We start from the raw sequence: 8063 nt of genomic DNA on the forward strand, positions 1-8063 counted from the left end.
ACTTTGACCTCAACTTACCACTCATGAGTCCGAGCCTAGAGTTATACAATAAAACTTTCTGTCCAACCATGAAGTCCTTCTTAGCTATCAAGCTGTCATGGAACTTCTTGGTCTTCTCCTTGTAGAATTTGGAATTCTCATAGGCTTCTAAACGGATCTCATCTAGCTCACTTAGTTGCAACTTCCTTTCCGCTCCAGCCTGATCAATAGAGAAGTTGCAGGTCTTTACAACCCAGTAGGCTTTGTGCTCTATCTCTATAGGAAGATGGCATGCCTTGCCAAAGACAACCCGATAAGGGGACATTCCTATGGGTGCTTTATAGGCAGTCCTATTCGCCCAAAGAGCATCATCCAGCCTGGTGCCCCAATCCTTTCTATTCGGCTGCACAATCTTCTCTAAGATTCTTTTTATCTCCTTGTTTGAAATCTTAGCCTGCCCATTAGTTTGGGGTGGTAAGGTGTGAAAATTCTGTGCACGACCCCATACTTTTTGAGCAAGGCATACATGGATCTGTTACAAAAATGGGTGCCTTGATCACTAACGATGGCTCTAGGGACTCCAAACCTGCAAAACAGATTAGATCTAACAAAATCCACAACAACCTTAGCATCGTTAGTTCTGGTGGGTTTGGTTTCCACCCATTTTGAAACATAATCAACAGCAAGGAGAATATAAACAAAACCAAAAGAGACAGGGAAAGGCCCCATAAAATCTATACCCCAGACATCAAACACCTCATAGAATAACATGGGTTGTTGAGGTATTTGCTGTCTCCATGAAAGAGAGCCGCCTGCTCTCTGATAAGGCTCACAAGTGCTACAGATTCTCCACGCATCCTTGAAGATGGTGGGCTAATAGAAACTGCAGTCAAGCACCTTACAAGCTGTCCTCTGTATGCCAAGATGGCCACCTGGTGCAGAAGAATGACAGAAATGCAGGACCCAGTCGATCTCATGGTCTGGAATGCATCTCCTAGTAACCTGGTCACTGCACAACTTCCACAAATAGGGGTCATCCCAAATATAATGCTTAGCATCACTCTTAATTATATCATTTTGAGCTTTAGATGCTTAGGGAGGAAAAACAGAAGCAACCAAATAATTCACAATATTAGCAAACCAAGGAGTGGGGAAGGAGTCAAAAATACTATACAGAATGTACAAATGGTCATCCGAAAAATCATCCCAAATGGGTGAGTCCTCAGACGCAAGCTAAATCCTACTCAGGTGGTCAGCCACGAGGTTCTGTGCATCACTCCGATCACGGATCTCCAAATCAAACTCTTGGAGCCAAAGCATCCACCTGATCAATCTAGGCTTTGATTCAACCTTCTTCAACTGGTACTTCACAGCTGTATGGTCAGTATAAACAATAACACAAGTACCAAGTAAATATGAGCGAAACTTCTCAAGAGCAAAAACTGTTGCTAATAGCTCCTTCTCTCTGGTAGTGTAATTTTCTTGAGTAGCATCCAAAGTTCTTGAAGCGTAGTAGATCACCCAAGGCAGCTTATCAATCTTTTGAGAAAGGATAGCCCCCAATGCGTAATTGGATGCATCGCACATTAGCTCAAATAGGGTTGTCCAATCAGGTGCCTGAATGATAGGGGTGGTAGTCACCGCACGCTTGAGGCAATCAAAAGCCTCTTTGCACTGGTCATCAAAATCAAACTCCACCTCCTTTTGCAATAGATTGGATAGTGGAAGGGCCACTTTGCTAAAATCCTTGATAAAGCGCCTATAAAACCTTGCATGACCAAGAAAAGAACGAACCTCTCGCATGCAAGAGGGGTAAGGCAATTGTGAAATAACATCTATTTTAGCAGGGTCTACCTCTATGCCCCTACTGGAAATGATATGCCCTAAAACTATACCATGTTCTACCATGAAGTGACATTTTTCAAAATTCAGCACAAGGTTAGTTTCAATGCATCTACTAAGAACTCTATCCAGACTATCCAAACATGTATCAAAAGAGGATCCATAAACAGTAAAATCATCCATAAACACCTCTATGCAACTCTCTAAAAAATCACTAAAAATGCTAAGCATACACTGCTGGAAGGTACCAGGGGCGTTGCATAGGCCAAAGGGGATCCTCCTATAGGCAAAAGTGCCAAAGGGACAGGTGAATGTGGCCTTTTCTTGATCCTCAAGAGCAATATGAATTTGTAAATAACCATAAAAACCATCAAGAAAATAGTAATGAGACTTACCTGCCAAGCACTCAAGCATTTGATCAATGAATAGCAGGGGAAAATGATCTTTTCTGGTTACCTGGTTCAGCCTCCTATAATCAATGTAGACTCACCAGCTGTTCTGCACTCTTGTGGGGATAAGCTCATCCCTTTCATTGTTAATCACTGTGAGGCTTGTCTTCTTAGGAACCACTTGGACTGGACTCACCCACTGGCTGTCAGAAATGGGGTAGATGATTCCAGCTTGTAAGAGCTTGGTCACTTCCTTTTTCACCACATCTAGAATGACGGGGTTGAGTCGCCGCTGTGGCTGCCTCACTGGCTTAGCTCCATCCTCTAAAAATATCCTATGCATGCAGGTAGATGGGCTAATACCAGGAATGTCTGCTAAAGTCCATCCAATGACCTTCTTGTGCTTCTTGAGCACTAGCAACAACTTCTTCTCTTGCTCAGCAGCAAGGGATGCAGAGATGATCACTGGAAATTTTTCCTTGTCCTCCAAGTAAGCATACTTGAGGGTTACTGGTAAGGGCTTCAACTCTGGTGTGGGTAGTGGTTGAACAGTGGGAGGAACCAGGGTAGGAGAAGAAGAAGGTTCCTTAGCCTGTACCTTATACAACAAGTCAGAAGGATATGTACTTCCTGCTACATGGTTAGTGCATTCTGACTCTAAAAAATCAACATCAAGAGGAATAACACCCAGAAAATTAGAACCAAACTCAAATTCAGATTCATTCTTAGCATAAAAATTAGATACAAGATCAAATTGAAACTCAGATTCAGATTCAATGCATAAGGAATGACAAGTATGCAGATCAGATAAAAATGAATGTTTCCTACCATGAAAAACAAAATCAAAATCAAACATATAACCATCAACAATCTGATCAATTATCTCAGCATGAAAAATAGAATGATCCTCAGATGGATGTTTCATGGCATCAAGAATGTTAAAATGAACAACAATATCACCAAATTCCATAAACAATATGCCAGCATAAGCATCTATCTTGGTTTGGGTTGTTTTCATAAATGGCCTGCCTAAAATAATTGGAACTGAACCATGGGAAAATCCCTCTTCCATATTAAGAACATAAAAATCAACAGGAAAAATAAGTTCACCAACCCGAACAAGCACATCCTCTATGAAACCTGTGGGGTAAGCAACACTTCTATTTGCAAAATGAATCACCACATTTGTAGATTGCAAAGGTCCAAGAGATAAATAATTGAAAATGGAAAGAGGCATAACACTAACTAATGCTCTTATATCTAGCATGGCATTCTCAAATTTACTGTTCCCAATAATGCAAGGTATACATAAAGTACCTGGGACCTTACATTTCTCAGGAATGTGAGCAACAAATTTACCTATCAATGCTGACACATTTCTGCCCATGCTAATCCTTTCATTGCCTTTGAGCTTCCTTTTGTGGGTGCACAGCTCCTTTAGAAACTTGGCATATCTTGGAATCTGCTTGATGGCATCTAGCAGAGGTATGTTCACCTCTACTTTCTTGAAGGTCTCCAAGATCTCCTTTTTCCCTTCTTCCATTTTTTTGTTTGGAATTGCTCTAGGTGGGAATGGAAGAGGGATAGGAGGCTGAGGTAAGTCATAATTACTAGAAGAAGGTCCACCTGCATGAAATTTTTTGTTAGGAAGCTTTCTCTTTTGTGCAACTATCTCATCCTCTTTTTTCAGGTGTAGAATGAAGCTTGACAGGTTCAGGTGCAGGTGCTGCTACTGGTGGAGGCACTTGAATTTGGTTGCCAAACCTCAAGGTGATGGCACATTTTTCGGATTCTGCACAGTCTGTGAAGGCAATTTGTCAGAATTTTGGGATTGAGCTTGGTTCAACTGAGTAGTCATCTGCCCCATCTGATTTGTCAGACTCTGAATGGAGGCTCTTGTCTCTTGCTGAAATTGCATATTTTGGATGGTCATTTGCCTCATTAACTCTTCTAAGGAAGGTTGAGGAGGAGCCTTGGTTGCTTGTTGTCTTTGTTGTTGCTGCATTAGAGGAGGAACATATGGCTTGCTTGGACCAGCAACATTTTGGAAGGGAGGGACAGGCTGCTGTTGTTGTGGAGGACTTGTCTATCTCAGATTTGGATGATTCCTCCAACTTGGATTGTATCTGTTGCTTGAAAGATCATAATTATTATGCTGTTGTTGGTTTTGCTGCTGAGGAGGTCTATTATAAATGTTTGCAGCATAAGCTTTAGGTTGCTCATTGACTCTAGATTGCTACAAAGAAGGACAGAGATCTGTATGGTGATTTGCAGAAGAACATAGACCACAGACTCTTGCAACAGGTGCAGATTTCTGATTCATGGCAATCTGAGTTACTAGGTTGACCAAGGCATCAAGTTTTCCCTCAGGCTTTTTATTTTCAATAGATGAAGATGAATTCGTGGCCACCTCATGGACTCCTCTAAGGACAATAGCATCATTTCTTGCACTGAATTGTTGGGAGTTGGAAGCCATCTTCTTAATCAAATTCCTAGCCTCAACAGGGGTCATATCACCATGAGCTCCACCATTGGCAACATCAACCATACTCCTCTCTATGTTGCTAAGTCCCTTATAGAAATATTGAAGAATGAGTTGCTTAGAAATCTGGTGGTGAGGACAGCTTGCACACAATTTCTTGAATCTTTCCCAGTACTCATACAAGCTCTCTCCACTAGGTTGCCTGATGCCTGAAATGTCTTTTCTGATGGCAATGGTCCTAGATGCATGGAAGAATTTCTCCAAGAACACCCTCTTAAGGTCATCCCAGCTGAAAATGGACCTGGGAGCAAGGTAGTACAACCAATCTTTTGCCACTCCCTCTAGAGAATGAGGAAAAGCCTTTAGAAAGATATGATCTTCCTGGACATCAGGGGGCTTCATGGTGGAACAAACAATATGGAACTCCTTAAGATGCTTATGAGGATCTTCACCTGCAAGACCATGAAACTTGGGCAGCTAATGTATTAGTCCAGTCTTGAGGACATATGGAACACCCTTATCAGGATATTGAATGCACAAGCTTTCATAAGTGAAATCAGGTGCAACCATTTCCCTAAGAGTCCTCTCACGAGGTGGAGGTTAAGCCATGTTCTCAGTATGAAAATTAATAGTTGAATGCTCAAAATCAGAATATTCAGAATCACCAGCAATAGAATACTCAATGCTCAAAATGCTCACAATGCTCAAAATGCACAGAATGATCAGGATGCACACTATGCCTAACTAATCTATGAAAGGTTCTATCTATTTCAGGATCAAAGGGTTGTAAATCACCTGGATTGCCCCTAGTCATGCACTATATGCAGCAAATAATGTGTTCTCAAACAAGCACTAGGGGAGGGTTAAAACTACAACTATAGTCAAATGATATCCAAATGAACTGAAATTTTGTGAGCAACACCCTAAAATCATTTAAAGATAGCACAAAAAAATTTCAAACAAAAATTCAAAGTCTAACTATGAAAAATACTTAAGGAAAGTTTAGAAAAATAAGACAATAATACTAAAAAAACAAAAAAAACTTAGTAAATGACTGACTTTTGAAGTTTAAAATGGCAAAGGACCCCTCTGGTCAGTTCCCACAACATGGGAAATTTTCTTCTACCCCAAATGCATATATAATAATAGTCATTCTGATAACCGGAGCAAAAGTTATGGCCGTTTTAAGTTTAGCTAAAAACAAGTCCCCAAAATTTTTGCCTCTCTAAAATTCAGCCACACCAAGTGCTTCCGGTAATTTTCACACAAAATATGGACCAAAAGAAAATACCACACAAAAAATCAGCCAAAAATAACAACTCTAACTATCAAAACAAAAGTCGCCAATTAAATTGCAAAATCAGTCGCTAGTTCAGTCGCTAATCACTATTCACAGCATTACACAAAACAGAAACAGGGAAGCGCTAAATAGGGGACGTGACTGAAATGCAAAACAAAATACTACAACAAGCAAAACAACACACACTCACAACACTAAACAACAGAGCTACACTAAAAAAAAAACTAAACACTATTATGAACTTGTCATACCCTAATTTCGTCTAGGGACCATTGTTTGGTGGCATGCAACCTTCGCTTCACCGCTTCGAGGTACTTAACACCCATCGTTAGGCAATCCATGAAGTTCCACGACATGCCAGAAAGAAGATAAGCATTGTTGTGCAATTTGTAAAGTTCCGCAACATTCCAGAAGTCAAAAAGGGGATTGTTGCGTAATCCGTAAAGTTTCGTGACATTTCGGAAAGAAGATAAGTGTCATTATGTAATCCATAAAGTTCCATAACATTACGGAAAAGGAATCAACCAAAAAAAGCAAAAAAGGGGTGTGCAAATAGCAGCCAGGCCCGCTTGGGCCTTCCAGGGGGTTCCAACAGAAGGCAGTGCCTTCTGGTGGAAGCAACCCAGCTCGCCTGGGTGAGCTGGGCAGCAACCACCTCCCTCTTTTTCCCTATAAATAGGGGAAACATGCAGAGTAATTTCAGTCAACCCTTCTGGTATTTAGGATTCTCTTGAAATTAGTGAGAAAAATTGTTTTCGTGAAGAAAATCCAAGCCGAGGCGCTTCCGTAACGCTTCCGAGACGTTTCCGTGAGCGATTTCGTGAAGATTCTTCACCGTTCTTCGTTCGTTCTTCGTCGTTCTTCGGTCTTCAACCGGTAAGTTCCCGAAATCGAATCTTTCAATTCATTCTATGCACCTTTAGTGGTCCCCACTTGTTTCGCATGATTTTATTTTTATTTCGTTTGTTTTTTGTACCCCCTTTTGACATGCTTTAACCATTTATTTAAGCCGTTTTCTCGTCTAATAAATGTTAGTGCTTAGCTTTACTTAGTTTTAAAAGATTGGCTAAAATTTTGTTAAAACATAAGCACTTAGACAATGAAGGAAAGCTGGAGTTGCTGCACATGATGTCTAACATTATGTCAAGGAATCAGATTGGGCTGCACAATGCACAAGGCAAGATAAAATGTCAAATGAAGAATTGAAGCTGCAGGATCCACGATGTCGGATACAATGTCCAGGACATCCTGCCCGAAAATACTGGACACATAAATCTGTTATATCTTTAACAGATTAATGTGCAGTCAGCAACAGATTAGGAGCTCTATCTTTAGGAATGAATTAAAAGATAATTAAAGATTGAATTACAAACTTGAATAGTTTCGTTCAGGGATTAGAGATTGAAGATAAAAACTAAAAGATAAAACTTTATCTTTTAGATCTTTAAGTGCAGATTTTTCAGGAGAATGATAGAGCTTATCCAGCGCAAGTTGTTGCAGCCCAGATACGTACACTGCTATATAAACATGAAGGCTGCACGGGTTTTTAATCAAGTCAGAGATTGAAGAGTTATTTTGTGAGTTTTGTGACTTGAGTGTTTTGTGAGCCACCTTGATGCTACCCTAACATCAAGTGTTGGACCTGAGTGTGTAGAGTTGATCTCTATTGTTCAGAGAGCAATCTCTGGTGTGTCTTTGATTTGTTTGTAAACACGGGTGAGTGATTGAGAGGGAGTGAGAGGGGTTCTCATATCTAAGAGTGGCTCTTAGGTAGAAGTTGCATGGGTAGTGGTTAGGTCAGAAGGTTGTATACAGTGGCTGTTAGATCTTCGAACTAATACTATTTTAGTGGATTTCCTCCCTGGCTTGGTAGCCCCCAGATGTAGGTGACGTTGCACCGAACTGGGTTAACAATTCTCTTGTGTTATTTACGTGTTCAATCTGTTCATACTGTCATATACAATCTGCATGTTCTGAAGCGCGATGTCGTGACATCCTGTACGACATCTGTCCTCAGTATCAGAATTTCAATTGGTATCAGAGCGCGCACTCTAAATCACTGAGTGAGATC

General features: G+C 40.7%; 1 non-coding gene across 1 annotated transcript; it reads left to right on the plus strand.

Annotated features, from left to right (window-relative positions):
• Positions 1 to 4816: 4816 nt before the first annotated feature.
• On the plus strand, positions 4817 to 4923 carry LOC114380676. The gene has a single exon (XR_003659849.1). It is a non-coding gene; the product is annotated as a small nucleolar RNA R71 (small nucleolar RNA).
• Positions 4924 to 8063: the final 3140 nt, after the last annotated feature.

This window comes from Glycine soja, chromosome 12, assembly GCF_004193775.1.
Source record: "Glycine soja cultivar W05 chromosome 12, ASM419377v2, whole genome shotgun sequence".
Taxonomy (NCBI): domain Eukaryota; kingdom Viridiplantae; phylum Streptophyta; class Magnoliopsida; order Fabales; family Fabaceae; genus Glycine; species Glycine soja.